The 18006-nt window shown below is 42.3% G+C and overlaps 1 protein-coding gene across 5 annotated transcripts in view; it reads right to left on the reverse strand.

Moving 5' to 3' along the window:
• Positions 1-18006, reverse strand: part of znf1035 (zinc finger protein 1035) — a 34476-nt gene that overhangs the window by 13788 nt on the left and 2682 nt on the right. For 2 of the 5 annotated variants that reach the window (XM_053622697.1, XM_053622733.1), the window contains exon 3: positions 10-64. The gene's annotated coding sequence lies outside the window, so the exon portion shown is untranslated. Of the gene's footprint in view, positions 1-9; positions 65-3265; positions 3373-8832; positions 8935-18006 lie in introns of all 5 variants that reach the window. The other 3 variants (XM_053622715.1, XM_053622724.1, XM_053622706.1) reach the window with 3 other exon arrangements.

Raw genomic sequence — 18006 nt, forward strand, 5'->3', positions numbered from 1 at the left:
AGTACTCACTGAACTTCATCCAGAGCACATCAGTGGAATCGTTGCTATTCACCACTACGAAGAACTGCACAAAAGAAAAATAAAGTATAACAAATCCAATGAATTTTAGTCATGCAGACTGGCATGAGACATGCATTATTCACAGTGCTCTGTGCAAGCATTTGCACCACAAAGGTGAGCTACTAACAGGGTTGCAGCAGTATACCGGTTTCACAGTATATCATATGAAAATCGACAATTCTCATAACGGATAGAGAACGTGAGTTTGGGGCATGTGCAACACCTTTACCCCTCGACTGCCTGTCAGACTTGCAAATATCATTAACGAAAACTAAAACCATCAGTGAAAAAACAGTCATTAACTGAATAAAATAAAAACGTGAGTTTCCAAATAAACAAAAACTGAACTGCAAGTATAACGTCCATCTGCAATACAAGCGAAAACTATCCAGAAGTTCAGGAAATAAAACTTTCATTTTAGTATTATATGTTGGGTGGTCTAAGAACAGAGTTTGAATAGAGTGGATCCATCAATGCTGCCAAACCATAAACGACGAGTAAATGGCAGAGTAATATGTATTAGAATGATTTTGCAGAGCAGTGACTTAGTAGCCATGGAGCACTTGGGGGAATAGTTTCCTGGGGGTGGGGTGGGGCTATAGTTCCCAATAATCAGAACTGCAATTACAAACCCGAAAAATATATACCATGATGAACTGAAACATTTTGTTTGTAATAAAAAATAAAATAAATAAAATACTAAAAGCCCCCCTCCACTGCCAAAGTTAGTAATTGCCCAACTATTGCCTCATAGAACAATGCTTGATTACTGCCATTTGACTGGGAGAGCACAGGTAGTTTTGTAGATGAAAAAAAGTGCTGCCCAGCAGAATATTTTGCACTGATGGTCAGAGAGAGACTGTAAAAACAACATAAAAAATCATGCACTCAGAAGGAGGTAAGATACGTTGTAATCCAACTAACGACATTCCACATATATTGTAGCTAGCAATTTAGCTATAACTATCAATATAACAAGTCAGCAAAAAACAGCCTTGTGTTGTTAGCTACATTTTATTTTAATATTTCCCATCATCCTCATCACCAACAACAAGGCTGTTAACACTGGATGTTGCGTTCACACTGTGCACTACAGGGGCATGTTAAAATCTCACAATAAACAATGTGAATAAGTTTTAATCAGTTATGGTGTGCATTCATTTGGACTTATGTCATGTGGAAATTATTTTAATGAAAATCATTTAATCACATATGCTTGTGGATGAGAGCATTAGGGCTGCAACAACTAATCGATAACAACTGATTATGAAAATCAGTTTATTAGTTGGTCTGCACGTGACACGGAAAACATTTACTTACAGTGAGGGAAAAAAGTATTTGATCCCCTGCTGATTTTGTACGTTTGCCCACTGACAAAGAAATGATCAGTCTATAATTTTAATGGTGGATTTATTTGAACAGTGAGAGACAGAATAACAACAAGAAAATCCAGAAAAACGCATGTCAAAAATGTTATAAATTGATTTGCATTTTAATGAGGGAAATAAGTATTTGACCCCCTCTCAATCAGAAAGATTTCTGGCTCCCAGGTGTCTTTTATACAGGTAACGAGCTGAGATTAGGAGCACACTCTTAAAGGGAGTGCTCCTAATCTCAGCTTGTTACCTGTATAAAAGACACCTGTCCACAGAAGCAATCAATCAGATTCCAAATTCTCCACCATGGCCAAGACCAAAGAGCTCTCCAAGGATGTCAGGGACAAGACTGTAGACCTACACACGTCTGGAATGGGCTACAAGACCATTGCCAAGCAGCTTGGTGAGAAGGTGACAACAGTTGGTGCGATTATTCGCAAATGGAAGAAACACAAAAGAACTGTCAATCTCCCTCGGCCTGGGGCTCCACGCAAGATCTCACCTCGTGGAGTTGCAATGATCATGAGAACAGTGAGGAATCAGCCCAGAACTACACGGGAGGATCTTGTCAATGATCTCAAGGCAGCTGGGACCATAGTCACCAAGAAAACAATTGGTAACACACTATGCCGTGAAGGACTGAAATCCTGCAGCGCCCGCAAGGTCCCCCTGCTCAAGAAAGCACATATACATGCCTGTCTGAAGTTTGCCAATGAACATCTGAATGATTCAGAGGACAACTGGGTGAAAGTGTTGTGGTCAGATGAGACCAAAATGGAGCTCTTTGGCATCAACGCAACTCGCCGTGTTTGGAGGAGGAGGAATGCCGCCTATGACCCCAAGAACACCATCCCCACCGTCAAACATGGAGGTGGAAACATTATGCTTTGGGGGTGTATTTCTGCTAAGGGGACAGGACAACTTCACCGCATCAAAGGGACGATGGACGGGGCCATGTACCGTCAAATCTTGGGTGAGAACCTCCTTCCCTCAGCCAGGGCATTGAAAATGGGTCGTGGATGGGTATTCTAGCACGACAATGACCCAAAACACATGGCCAAGGCAACAAAGGAGTGGCTCAAGAAGAAGCACATTAAGGTCCTGGAGTGGCCTAGCCAGTCTCCAGACCTTAATCCCATAGAAAATCTGTGGAGGGAGCTGAAGGTTCGAGTTGCCAAATGTCAGCCTCGAAACCTTAATGACTTGGAGAAGATCTGCAAAGAGGAGTGGGACAAAATCTCTCCTGAGATGTATGCAAACCTGGTGGCCAACTACAAGAAACGTCTGACCTCTGTGATTGCCAACAAGGGTTTTGCCACCAAGTACTAAGTCATGTTTTGCAGAGGGGTCAAATACATATTTCCCTCATTAAAATGCAAATCAATTCATAACATTTTTGACACGCGTTTTTCTGGATTTTTTTGTTGTTATTCTGTCTCTCACTGTTCAAATAAATCTACCAATAAAATTATAGAATGATCATTTCTTTGTCAGTGGGCAAACGTACAAAATGAGCAGGGGATCAAATACTTTTTTCCCCTCACTGTATTACTTCTCTTCCGAAAACACGCATCGGAGAGTAAATACTAAAATTGTGTCCCAAATGACGTACTATACTCTTACACTATGCAATACCGTCTAGTGTGTGAATTTTAGAAAGGTAATATCATGGAATAGTAGCGGTTTTTTTACTAACCGGAAGAATACGCTGCTTCCTAGTCAGTTGCGCATGACGTCATACACACGTAGTGCGATGCCGCTAGCTTTAGCCTAATACCCAGGGTCACTGACAATAACTTTCTTCAGTTTACTGTTTATGTCAACGTTACCTTTTATTCCAACATGACCTCAGTCACCATCAGACGGAGGCGAATCGTCACGTGACTGAGGAAGAAAGTGTGCGACCTCCAAGTCCTCTAAGGCAGGGGTGCATTTTCTATCAAACACCATGGAGAAGATCAAACTTTATAAAGCGGAGTTTGTGTAGCACGGAAGCACGACAGTGATGCTGCCGCGAGTTGCTTAAAAGGTTTAGTTAAATTTGAGTTTATTGTCATTATATGCTGTATCCGTGTAAATTCTGTAGTTCATAACAGAAGTGATGTGTTAGTAACTTTTAAATAATTAAAAGTCATATCGGCCGATACCAATAGTTCTGCCTTTTATAGCTTATTTTAAATTAATAATGATTAAATTCCACAATTCTGGAAAAAAAAAAACCTCTCCATTTCAACAAGTTGTTTCAGAGTAACTGGTCTCAAAGAGAAAACACATTACTCTAACATTAACTAAATTCTGAAGATTAAAGTAAGATTTCTTAACTTACTGAACATTATTAATTCATATTAACAGAATTAATTGAATTCTTAAAAAAAACAAAAACCTCCTGTTAGGTTCACATTCACTCACCACAAACAAAAGCATTTCTACTTCATCACTGAACAACAAACTGGTAATATACAACAGTTTTTAAAAATATTTTAACATTAATATATACTACTCTCCAAATATATTTTTCTATGCAATATATTCTTTGTCAACTCATCTTTATTTAAATCTTTAAACAGAATACAGGTGTTTTAATTCAGCACGAGAAGCTCAGCAAAAAAAAAAAAAAATTAAGACTTGCCACCGAAACTCACTGCTTCTCGCTTCACTGCTACAGCGTCCTGTGTAAAATTTTAGCAGTGTTTTGTTGTCATTCCACACAAGACACATCATCGTTACACACCGCATGAAATCAATGCGTCTTCCCACCCTCTTTTGATCGACATAATCGGCCCTGATCATTGGATGTTTTTAAACTATTGGCCGATGGACCATAGCGTGAAAAATAGCCTTTATCTGCAGATACCAATTATTGGCCAATACATCGGTGCATCTCTGGTATTAGGGAGTATTTAATGATGGCACCAATACACCGATATATACAAGGTATTTTCAAGGTAATACATTGCATGATTATTTGCCATTTATGATAATATGCAGTGAGTTTGTGGCACGATGCACTATTTGCCACAATACTAGGGTCATTCAAACATTCTTTTATCTTCTCTCCTGCATGCATCAAGACAGTATTGAGCTTTTCACTTTTCAGACCTATAAGTGTCATTTAGGTGTCTGGGGAGGTAAACTGGTACTCGCCTTGTGTTTTTTCTACTTTCCATTGTTAACACTTTCTACACTTTGGATGGACTGCCAGAATCCAAAATGTAAAAGTCCAAATTGTACCACGTCAACCACTGCTAATCATTTTACAGGGCTTGTGCTCATGAAGACATTGTCCAAATCTCTTGAAACATGACAATGGGCATCAGCTATGTGCTTTAAATTTGGGAGTGACCAAATCATGCCTGCCTGGAAGATTTGGATCCTGGCTCAAAGCTGAATCTGACCCAATGTCCCCAGATTAAAATCAACAATCTGTACAGAAATCAGCGCAAATTATGCTCCATGGAGAAATGAAAAATTTGACACCAGACATGGTTCACCTGAATTGATCTAGACAGTTTAACTCTTCAGGCTTGCATTCCTCAACATAGCCTTGCTCGTACTTAAAGTCCAGTGGCCAGTCATCCTTCCCATCCCTCATTAGATAAATGTCTATTTTTGCATATGGGCCAATTAACCACACCAAGAGTGTGTGCTGGTTTCTACTCTACAGTAGGTGTGGTTAGCATTGTTAAAAAGTATGTGAATTGGGAGAAAGGAACCTGCCTCGAGGGTCTGGATCCCTCTTCAGCCTGCTGCCAAAGAATGGATCCTATTATAATTTACTGTCCTGCTCAAAAGATGGCAGGATGACATGGTGAGGCATTTCAAAGTCATATGATAACCAGTGGCATCCAGAGACTGCTGTATCAGGTCAACTGGCTCCTGTGTACTTCCAACAAGGAACAGGTCCTTTGAAACACACTCACCCTTTGCTCTCATTGTGTCCATAAGGCTCATAGTGAACTCAGAAAAGATAGATACAACGACGACAAATGCTTCTCTTTCAGGCTAGGGAGCTGTTGGGTGCCACAAGGGTACTGGGGGTATGCAGTCCCCAGTGTAAGGTCAAAGTGCCTCAAAGCAGCAATCAGCTTAATTTTAAATCGGAGTTTGAAGTTCTTCTTGCCAGTATTCAAATACTGCTATGTTCTGAACCATTCAGAGAGCATTTTGAGTCATTTATAACAACCATCAGGACAGCACAAGGTTGAGTGACTCTCTTTGCTTGACAGAGCAGTTTGTCTGCTGGGGTTCTACAATGTTGCTACTAATACACAGTCAAGGCTGCATACACATCCAGGGGAGTGGGATCTGCACAGCAGAGGTGGTAGCCCAACACTGGGAAAGGATTGGCCAGGCACAGGTGGACCTCTCTGCCTGCACCAAGTCAATCTGGTTGTGGTTCTCCCCGGCAGAGCTAGACAGCCTACTGGGAAAAGATAATCTGGTCCTTAACTGGCCCCACCACTTGTTCTATATCTTTCCAGCCTCCTAATGCTGAGGTCCAATTCATTAACTAGGAGTCCTACTTATGGCCCAGAGATGAATGTCAAGAACTTGGCTTACACAGCTGATTTCACTACTTTGAAAAACTCTGGCAGCTTCCTTTATGAATAGGTCTGCTGTCCTAGATGTATGGCAAAATTTCACACCTTCAAACATATCACTCATGCCTATGGATCTGGTCCAACAGACAGAAACACCAAGGAAGCACTTTGATTTAAGAAACACTTCTGAATGCAACAGCCCCTAGTACATAGGCTATGTATACTCTTAGTAAAAGGGTGTTCATCTCATCAGCCCAACCATGAGTAAGGCTGCCACAATTCACCTAGTAGTTAAATTAAAAAAAAAAAAAAATTCTAATAAATATACTTCCTCAAAACTTTGAAGCATTTAATTGATTTGTGCAGGAAACAGGAGGGAAAAAATCCATTAAATCATCATGGTGGTGCAAGCTTAGAGTAGTGTGGATTGCAACAGTTGCGAGCTGTAAGCTAAGATGACATGCACCCCCTTCTGAAACTTCTCTCTGGCCAGGATGACACTCCAGGATGGCCAAGACGAAAGGAGGGGCTGGGCATTCAAGCTCTCCTCACAGGAGAAGCCCAGCTGGCTGCCCATAGTCTGCCACCTGAGTCCCAGCTGGACTACACTGCTGTGAGGTAGGCAGTGCTTGAGCAAGTTGGACTATCGCTGCGGGAAAATCAGTGCTTCCGATCCACGTCGTCAGAGGGGAAGGACAGTCCGTTAACATACACACGATTCCTGCAAACACTGGCTGTGACTGAACTATGCCTGACCAGAGATGGTCATTGAGTGAGTACATTGGTGCAGTTAGTCCATTAGCTGCCAGCTAGAATATTGGAAGTAGGCTCACTGACTGAAGCTGTCCAAGTCAACGAGGACCACGTCTACACGCGCAGATTCAGGGACATTACAGGCCCTCCTCCCACCCCTACACCATGGAAGAAAAGACTACCACTGCCTGCAGCTCAACAGAGCTTGGCAGACCCTGCCTCCTGGACATGCCTTTCCATTATGGTAGGGAGAGCCAACTTGCACAATGACAGCAACTGTCTCAGATCCTGGCATGTGGGCCTATTGCAGTATTGCTACAACCTTATCTTTTCTTTTTCTCCTTCTCCCCAGGGTACCAGAGAGCTGGAGTGGGGCCCAGGCAGGTCTGCTGGGGCTGCAGAGAACAGGGGCTTTACAGGCAGTGTCTGAGGATTGAAGCAAGTCAGATGCTCCAGATTTCTGCAGTCGAACAGCCCTTCCCCAAATCCAGAGCAGATGTGCAGAGTGCCTTTTAGTACTCAAGGGGGTATACATCAGGCCTTTGTGGATTTGGGCAGTGTTCGGGCAGACCTTGATCCATCAAAGCCTGATTGAAGACTAGGCTTTGGAAAGCTGAAGGAGAGGTGTATTCACAGGAATATACACACTTAATTGTGAGACACACAATCGGTTATGTATAACAGACAAAAAGATGGCGGTTAGTCTCCACCTTTCCCACCCAGTAATCTTGGGAATTAGCCTGGGTTTCAGGAGCTTGCTGCATACGTAAAACTGGGTGGGTCCCAGCTATCAGGATGGTTTGAGATCTGCACTGCCTTGAACTTCCAGTACGTCATTCGACCAGGACCTTGGCAGAGTGGTGGTGGGGCAAACATGGGGTGTTTGTGTGGGGCCTTCTGAGAGAACCACTCTGGCACTTCACCTCAAGACCCTAACAGATTTCCCACTCAATCAAGCGACAGTGATCGACAGGAAGAAGTCCAACCTAACCTTTCCCTAATTAGACCAAGTGAAGACACATTCAAACCAGAGAATCCATGACCCAGATGTTGGTACAGAAAAGCTGCAGGGAACTGCTCTTCCACACAGCTCATAACCCAATGGCAGGGTACCTGGGGGTGGAGAAAACACCAGCCTGGCTAATGGTTCATCTTTAGTAGCCAAGCATTTGCACTCATGTTCATTTGGTGGTGTGCATCTTGCTGTGAATGTCAATGGGTGAATCCGCAGGCCATCCCAAATGCACCGCTGCACCCTCCCCCTCTTCTAGAGATCCTCTTAGAGAGAACTGGCAAGGATCTTGTTGGCCATTAGACTGGCCAACACAAGGATATTGCATCATTTTATTAGCATTCACAGCCGAAATGACGAAAAATTGTTAGAAGCTTTATTAATTGCAGTCTGGGAGGTTCCCCAGGACTCGATGGGGCTTTTCCCTTTAGAGTCATTATATAGGCGGGCACCAGATAAAGTCCAGTGGTTAGAGGGAGATTGGGGTCGGTTCAGCAAGTGGGAGGACTGTGGCAGGTGGGTGCGTGAGAGGGTGGAAGGATTATGCAAATTATTTTGGCACATGTCACGTTAGATGTCAGATTAAAATCACTACTAGGGTTGTCACAATACCAAAACGTTACTTCAATACCAGTACAGTAGTGTGAATCCCCCTGCAAACAGTTGCAAGAACAGCAATGAGAAAGAGCCTGTGAGAGCCTGAGCTGAAATCAAATTCATCTGCTCTCATGCACCACAATGCAGCAGGGATCTCTGCAGGTGAAAGATCATGTAACGTGAATGCCTCATTTGTGAGAAATCGTAGTATGCACCCCTACAACACAGAATAACTGATCACAAGCAAGTCTTGTAATGGTCAGCAATTTAGATTTTGATTTGCATTAGACATCAAGCCTCTACAGTAACACTACAGTGTACCACTCCAAGAAATCTGTGCTGTTGATACTTGGGCACTACATAGCTGCCAAGATTGATTTGTTGGCAAAGAAAGAAACAAAAACAAAAAAAAACCCTAGCCTGTGTCATTGGACAGGACAGCTCAGTGTTAACAGCATAAATGGAAGCATGCATTGTTTAAACTGCAGTTTACCTGCAATTTGCAGTAATGTTTGGATCAGGGATTTGTATTATGGATACAAGTGCAGAAGTGGACATCTGGTTGATACAACAGGTGGGCATCAGGACTGGGATCCTGTGGGCCAAGAAAAATTTACAGGTTTTTTTCCTTCCATGCGGGGATGAGTGAGTGTTATGAAGCTTGTGGGACAAAGATCTACCATGTTCATTAAAATGCACACTGCATTTACTGCTTTCAATCAAACTTCGTAACTGTCACAGCGATTTAATTTAGACTACTACGTTTTTATTTTGGAAATTAAAAGCAACAAATTTGTTAGAAAACATCATAGACAAGTCCAAACAAAAGCAGTGGGATTTTAAAAATTCAGCAGCAAGTCTAGTCCTTGTTAGTAATTTGGATACCAGAAAAGCCCTTAAATACTTCAAACAATAAAATATTGACATTTGAAAAGAGTTGGGACAGTATGGAAAATGCTAATAAAAACAGTGATTTGTAAAATGTATGTTGATGTATTTAAACAAAAAACATAAAAAGGCTAGGTATTTGATGTTTTACCCAATCAACTGCAAAGTTTTTGAACAAACATTTATTTTGAAATTGATGCATGCAACATATTCCAAAAAAAGTTGGGACAGGGGCAATTTAGGACTAATAGCGATGTGACAACTTGAAATAAGAAGGTGATGTGAAACAGGTGAGGCAATCGTCTAATCATAGTATATAAGGAGCCTCCAAAAAAAAGGCCTAGACCTACAAGAGCAAGGATGGGCCGAGGCTCGCCAAATTGCCAACTGCTGAGCCAGTGAATAATCCAACACTTTGAGAACAACATTCCCCAAAGAACAAATCGGTAAGCTTTTATGCATTTCGCCTTCTACAGTGCACAACATAATTTAAAAAATCAAGTAATCCAGTCAAATCTCTGTGCATAAAGGGCAAAGCCAAAAACCACTTCAGAATGCGTGTGATCTCTGACCCCTCAGACTGCACTGTAATAACAACTGTCATGCGTCCGTAATGGATATCCTGACATCAGCTCTAGAATATTTTGGTAAACCTTTGTCAGTCAACACCATCCGCCGCTGCATCTACAGATGTAAGTTAAGGCTTTACTACGCAAGGCAGAAGCCATACATCAACACTGCCCAGAAGCGCCACCGACTTCTCTGGGCTCGGTCTCATTGGAGATGGACAGTAGCACGGTGGAATCGTGTTTTGTGGTCCGAACAACCTCCGCGCCAAAGAGGAAAAGGACCATCCAAGCTGTTAGCAGCGTCAGGTTTTTGGACCTGCTTCTGTCATGATATGGGGGTGTGCCAGTGCCCATAGCATGGGTAACTTGCATATTTGTGAGGGCACCATTAATCCAGAAAGATGTGTACACATTTTGGAGCAATATATGCTGCCACCCAGGCATTGTCTTTTCCAGGGACTTCCCTGCATTTTCCAGCAGGACAACACCAAATCTCATTCTGCCCAGATTACAAGTGCATGGTTGTGTAAACAGAGCACAGGTGCTAGCATGGCCTGCCGGCAGACATGTAGCCAAAATAAGGCAACAAAGGGACCTATACAGTTGCGCGGCTGAAGAAATGCATAATGGATGAATGAGGGAAAATTCCGCTTGATAAACTTAACCAACCAGTACCTTCACAGCCCAAATGCTTAATAAGTGTTATTAAAAGAAGAGATGTTACACAGTCAACTGTCCCAACTTTTTTTGGAGTATTGTTAAATCACAAAGTGGCAGCTATGTCTTAGGTGGAAGAGTGGGTTGTCCACTAATCGTAGGGTTGGTGTTTCGATTCCCGAACCATGTCTCCACATGACGAAGTGTACTTGGGCAAGACACTGAACCTCAAGTTGCTCCTACTGGCAAGCTAGCACCTTGCATGGCAGCTCTGCTGGCACTGGTGACTGGGTGAATGGGAAACAGCGTAAAGCACCTTGTAGGCCCACTAAGGTTATTTTATAAAAATAAGTGAATAAACAACACGCACTATACAAGTACAGACCATTTAAAAAAATAAAACACCAAAAGTGTTTTCAATATAGTACAGGGTAAAATGAATTTTCAAATGACACTTTTTTTTGGCATTTTCATACTATTCCAACTTCTTCATAATTGGGGTTGTATCTGGAAAGAGTGATATCTACCACATGTTGACCAGGTGACTAGCATTCTCAGTGAAGCTAGAATCAGGCCAATGTATTGTGTGGCCTATTTTGGCACGTGAGCTCTGAGTGTAGTAGTCACACAGCCAACTCCCAGGTGGGGTGCAAAGGAGCCAGCCTTCCAATTGCAGAAGAATCCTGATGTCTGTGGCCTTCAGAGGTGACAAGACTGTATGAATACATCCGGAGTACATCTGTAGCACTAGAGAAGCCGTAAGGCACAACTTAAAAATTGGAACGCCCGTCCTTGGAGGGCAAACCCCAAAAGAATCTGTGTTGTGGGTCAAAGAGAATGTGGAACAGGCAATGAAATATTAAAGTCAGATCCACTGACCCAATTATAAACCAATCATGTGGCTGCATGGATTAAATCTGGTGGCTTTAGTATGTGGAAATGTAGGGCTTTTAGGAACCAATTCAGGACCTTCAAATCTTTAACTGAATGACACCACTTTGTTTTATAAATCTTTTAATTAAGAACCATAGGATTAACCTTTTCAATCACATCCGTCTAAGAGAAGGTACATATATTCTGCCTTGGATCAGAACATCGATTTTGCTGGTACCCAAGGTTGACAAGGCCTTGAGCCCTGGAAGCCCAATGACAGGACTGGAGTCTGGACCCCTGTGACATCTCGGTCATCAGTATCCACTGAATGTTTCCAGCTGTCAAATGTCTCACTGGCAACCCCTGCCTTTCATGAGCAGGCTCTGCAGGACCCTTTAGTGGTAGGGAGTGCAGTTTAGAGTCAATGGGGCACATTCTAGGGCCCAAAGCGCATGCATCATGCCAATTTGCTTGTTAGCTGAAGCTTTCAACACAGAGGGCTGGTCAAAGAAAGCTTTTAGGGCTGTTTTGGACTACAAGGGTTGTATACCATTACCTGGGGACACATTCAGTGTTGTGCTCATCATTATCCAGTCCTATTTGTCTGCTGCTGCCGCCATTTTGAAGGTGGCTGTCACAGCTATTTTAGTAGCAAGATCAATCCAACACTGAGTTTCATCTATCGGTTCATACCTTGGAAAAAATCTCCCAGACATGGCCACAGGCATAACAATCTTAGACTCCTCAGACAAGGAATGGGAACAATGTTATAGACCTTGGGCAATAAGGAGGGCTCAGAACAGCATAAGCTGCACGGCTGTATGAATGGCTTTGGTTCTAGAACCACGATTTCAGCTGAGCCATGTCCGATGCCAGGTTGTCCCTATGTCTAGCTCAGATTACACCATATGCAACTTTGATAAACTGTTTGATATACAATGGTCTTAAGTTGATTCAATTTAAAGTGACAGATTATTCTACAATAAAACCATATGTTAACTGTGTACACTCCTTTTTGAGATGGCAGTTATTAAAGATGTTGGGAACTCTCAAAAGAGCTTATACAATGATACTCAACAACTTCTACAGAATTACAATAATGCAAGAAGGTATATAGCAAAACTGCAACTGTAATCACCACAAGATTTGAAGCCTTGCATCCTGCCCTAGAAAAGGCACTAATGGTCAGTGAGTGAATGGGGTAGTAAGTGACTGATCTCGTACCACCAAATTATCAATATCAGCCAGCAATATTCATATCAGTGCAACACTAGCTGCTGCAATGGTGTGACCGACTTCTTGAACATCCAATGGGCAAACCATCACCCAGCAAAAAAAAAAATAATAAAAAAGAGATACTTTAGACTTGCCCTGCATCAATCATATAAATGGTAATTTTCAAATGTTAATTTTACAATTGGGCATACATTACACAGTATTTACACCTCATCCTTAAAATGTGTTAAATGGAAAATCTAGTGAAATCTATAGTGGCAATTTTTCATTTATAAATTTGACCATTTCAGACCAGCACCTTACCACATAAAACTAGAATGTATTTTTTTTTTTAAATATACAGTATCTCACAAAAGTGAGTATACCCCTCACATTTTTGTAAATATTTTATTATATCTTTTCACGTGACAACACTGAAGAAATGACACTCTCTTATACAAGCTGTACACTCGGTACTTTACATTGTAGCAATGTAAATTTGCTGTACCCTCAAAATAACTCAACACACAGCCATTAATGTCCAAACCACTGGCAACAAAAGTGAGTATACCCTTAAGTGAAAATGTTCAAAATGGGCCCAATTAGCCATCTTCCCTCCCCGGTGTCATGTGACTTGTTAGTGTTACAAGGTCTCAGGTGTGAATGGGGAGCAGGTGTGTTAAATTTGGTGTCAGCACTCTCACACTCCCTCATACTGGTCACTGGAAGTTCAAAATGGCACCTCATGGCAAAAAATAAAGAGGATCTGAAAAAAGAAAAAAAGAATTGTTGCTCTACATAAAGATGGCCTAGGCCAGTGGTTTTCAAAGTGGGAGCCACCAGGGGGGCCTCAACAATTTGGTGTGAAAAATAAATAAATACATTATTTTCTCTCTCACTCTCAGACAACCACACACACACACACAATCAATTCCTAATGTAATGTAAAGATGCAAGATGTAATTACTAATAAAAAAAGGGGGATACATTCAGAAGTCTGTATTTTTAATGTGTTTTAAAAACATCTTGCAAAAGGGGGGCCTCGGTCAAATGTTAATGCCATTTGGTGGGCCTTGCCCTGGAAAAGTTTGGGAACCACTGACCTAAGCTATAAGAAGATTGCCAAGGCCCTAACACTGAGCTGCAGCACGGTGGCCAAGACCATACAGCGGTTTAACAGGACAGGTTCCACTCAGAACAGGCCTCGCCATGGTCGACTAAAGAAGTTGAGTGTATGTGCTCAGCGTCATATCCAGAGGTTGTCTTTGGGAAATAGACGTATGAGTGCTGCCAGCATTGCTGCAGAGGTTGAAGGGGTGGGGGTTCAGCCCGTCAGTGCTCAGACCATACGCCGCACACTACATCAAATTGGTCTGGATGGCTGTCGTCCCAGAAGGAAGCCTCTTCTAAAGATGATGCACAAGAAAGCCCGCAAACAGTTTGCTGAAGACAAGCAGACTAAGGACATGGATTACTGGAACAATGTTCTGTGGTCTGATGAGACCAAGATAAACTTATTTGGTTCAGATGGTGTCAAGCATGTGTGGCGGCAAAAAGGTGAGAAGTACAAAGACAAGTGTGTCTTGGTTACAGTCAAGCATGGTGGTGGGAGTGTCATGGTCTGGGGATGCATGAGTGCTGCCGGCACTGGGGAGCTACAATTCATTGAGGGAACCATGAATGCCAACATGTACTGTGACATACTGAAGCAGAGCATGATCCCCGCCCTTCGGAGACTGGGCCGCAGGGCAGTATTCCAGCATGATAACGACCCCAAACACACCTTCAAGACGACCACTGCCTTGCTAAAGAAGCTGAGGGTGAAGGTGATGGACTAAACCCTATTGAGCATCTGTGGGGCATCCTCAAACAGAAGGTGGAGGAGCACAAGGTCTCTAACATCCACCCACCCCGTGATGTCGTCACAGAGGAGTGGAAGAGGAATCCAGAGGCAACCTGTGAAGCTCCGGTGAACTCCTTGCCCAAGAGGGTTAAGGCAGTGCTGTTAAATAATGGTGGCCACACAAAATATTGACACTTTGGGCCCAATTTGGACATTTTCACTTAGGGGTGTACTCACTTTTTTTGCCAGCGGTTTAGACATTAATGGCTGTGTGTTGAGTTATTTTGAGCGGACAGCAAATTTACACTGTTATACAAGCTGTACACTCACTAATTTACATTGTAGCAAAGTGTCATTTCTTCGGTGTTGTCACATGAAAAGATATAATCAAATATTTACAAAAATGTGAGGGGTGTACTCACTTTTGTGAGATACTGTATGTAATACCCCCACATATCTTAATACATCAACAAGCAAAAAATGCTGGTGAAGAGCTGAAAAATGCTTTGGTTATGACATTGCAACGGTAAGTTCAAGTAAAGCCTAGTTCACACTATACGACTTTAAGCCTGATTTGCAAGTTACTGAGCTCGCCGACAAAAACCCTGTGATCGGGAAGCAACTAAGCACGCAATCGGCACTCGCCAATTGGCAGTCAATCGTTGTGTGTGAACTACTCAAAGACGCATCAGTGACGCCACGCAGACATTTGGCATAGTGAATATATGGAGCTGTTGGGCAACTCCACATCCTGTGGTGTGAAAAGTGTTGTCACTGGCAGTGATTGCAGCAACGAGCTACAGCCAATGAGAGAGCAAGGCATGGGGTGAGGTTACCGTGAAAAAGGGAAACCCACAAAACCTATGGCAGAAGCACGAAGGGGCAAAGCTGTACAACTTTTTAACACAATCACTGCTGCCCACGTGTGCTAATCCATTCTTTCACCTACTTTCTTTTTTGGGTTTCTTCAGCACAAATCATCACGCAAACAACTCGCATCGCCTTCTGTCCTATGTCCATCTTCAAATAAACGACTGTTTTGCGCGTCATGTATCCGTGTCACTTCTCGCCCGAGTTTGTGACAAAACGTAGTTTGGACACCAGATAGAGTCATTTGGCGACACAGTCGTGGTCAGATTGTGTAGTGTGTGACCCCCCCGTCACCAAACAATCACGTACTGTGAATACCACAATGACTTCATGACTCCCGATTACAAAACAGCAAGTCGTGTAGTGTGAACATCACAGCGATCTGCTGATATTGAAAGTTGTGTAGTGTGAACTACACAATTGATGCAATAAAGCTAGTTGAACAATTCCAAAAGAAAAGGTATGCATGAAAATGTAAATGCATTTAGATATTTACATACCAAATGAGAGTGAAATATAATTAAAAATACACACAATCAAAAACTAGCTAGCAAAATTAACCAGACTGACCAGCCATAACATTAAAATCACCTGCCTAACATTGTGTGGGTCCCCCTTGTGCTGCTAAAACAGCTCTGACCCATAAAGGCATGGACTCCACAAGATTTCTGAAGGTGTTCTGTGGTTTCTGGCACCAAGACGTTGGCATCAGATCTTTTAAGTCCTGTAAGCTGCAAGATGGGGCCTCCATGGATTGGACTTGTTTGTCCAGCACATCCCACAAATGCTACATCAGCTTGAGATATGGGGAATGTGGAGGCCCCCTGAACTCAGTCATGTTTCAGAAATAATTCCTGAACAATTTTTGCAGTTTGGCTGGGTGCATCATCCTTCTGAAAGAGGCCACTGCCATTAGGGAATATTGGTGCCATGACGTGGTGTACTTGTACTGCAACAATGCTTAGGTAGGTGGTACGAGTCAAAAAAAAACATCCACATGAATGCAAAGACCCAAGCTTTCCCAGCAGAACATTGCCCAGAGGTAGAACACTGCCACCGCCGGCTTGTCTTCTCATCATGCCTCCTGGTGCCAGCTCTTCCCCAGGAAAGTGACGCACACTGACCCGGACATCCACATGATGTAAAAGAAAACATGATTCATCAGACCAGACCGCCTTCTCCTATTGCTCTATGGTCCAGTTCTGATGCTCACATGCCGATTGTAGGCCCTTTTGGCAGTGGACAGGGGTCAGCATAGGCACTCTGACCAGTCAGCAGCTACACAGCAAATTACAATGCACTATGTTCTGACTCCTTGCTATCATAGACAGCATGAACTTTTTCAGCAAGTTGTACTACAGTAGCTCTTCTGCAGGAATGGACCTGAAGGGCTACTCTCTCAGATACTTACGCTTGCCTAATTTTCCTGCTCCTAACACATCAACTTCGAGAACTGACTGCTCACTTGCTGCCTAACATATTCCACCCCTTGACAGCTGCCATTGTTATGACATGATCAACGTTGCTCACGTCACCTGTCAGTAGTTTTAATGTTATGGCTGATGGGTATAGTAAGAAAAGGACAAGAGCACTACCTCCTGTTTTCTGTTGAGCACATCATAAAAAAGAAATTGGCTAGAAAAACACATTTTTCCAATCCACTAATGACTCAAGATTTGATTTAAAAAGGAAGTCAAAGTCAAAAAAAGCTGTTGTGTGTACAAAGTTTTTTTAATCCCATCCCCAGCCTGTAACAGTCATCTGTTAAATCAAAATTGATTTTTGAGAGCTTAATATGATAATATAACTAGAATAATTACAAAAATAGAACAAATATCCCCTTTGCTGGAAAAAAATGGTTGGAATTTGTTGGACTTTGTGCAGGTTGGCAGTTATGTGAAATTAATATTCTGAAGGAATGTTTTACTACTTGGAGGCTGTTCAATCCAGAATTACTAGTTAAATTGGACAAACTGAGAATGTCATTCTGGCTTTATAATCTGTCGGGGATTATTCATCACTAAAAGTATAATTTTGTTTTTTATAATACATAATCTTATATAACATGTAGTGCAATATCTTAAAATGTATGTTAAAAGATTTTATTTGTTTTGTGTGTTTATTTAAAGCGCACCTAAATTTGAAGTTTTAAAATGTGCCTAATTTTGTTTTAAAAAGGCTGCATACAATAGATTCACATACATCCAAGGTCAAAAAACATTTTAATGTTCTCATAATTTAAATTGCAGCATTCCACCCCAGTCACAAATTACTTGTTCAGTGATTCATTCTAAACTCCTCTTTTCAGAGAGCATACTCTGCTCTGATTGGTCAGATGTCCTAGTCTGTTGTGATTGGTCTACCGCTGTAAGCGAAGAGCCAATGAAGAACAGAGGCGGGGCTTTTAGTTAAAAACCTACCTAGGTTAGTACAGGACATAAAGTCTGGAATTACTAACAACTCAGTTCAGCTGTTCAGAATCAGGTCCTTCTTTCTGGAGTCAATAATGTGCTCTTTGATTTTTCTGAAAATTTGCAGATGTTTTTACATTCACAAACAGCTCTAGGGGAGGCTGTGGCTCAGGTGGTAGAGCAGGGTGTCCACTAATCGTAGGGTTGGTGGTTTGATTCCTGGCCCACATGACTCCACATGCCCAAGTGTCCTTGGGCAAGACACTGAACACCAAGCTACTCCCAATGGCAAGTTTACACCTTGCATGGCAGCTCTGCTACCATTGGTGTGTGAGTGTGTG

The sequence above is a fragment of the Ictalurus furcatus genome, chromosome 1, assembly GCF_023375685.1.
Source record: "Ictalurus furcatus strain D&B chromosome 1, Billie_1.0, whole genome shotgun sequence".
Classification (NCBI taxonomy): Eukaryota; Metazoa; Chordata; class Actinopteri; order Siluriformes; family Ictaluridae; genus Ictalurus; species Ictalurus furcatus.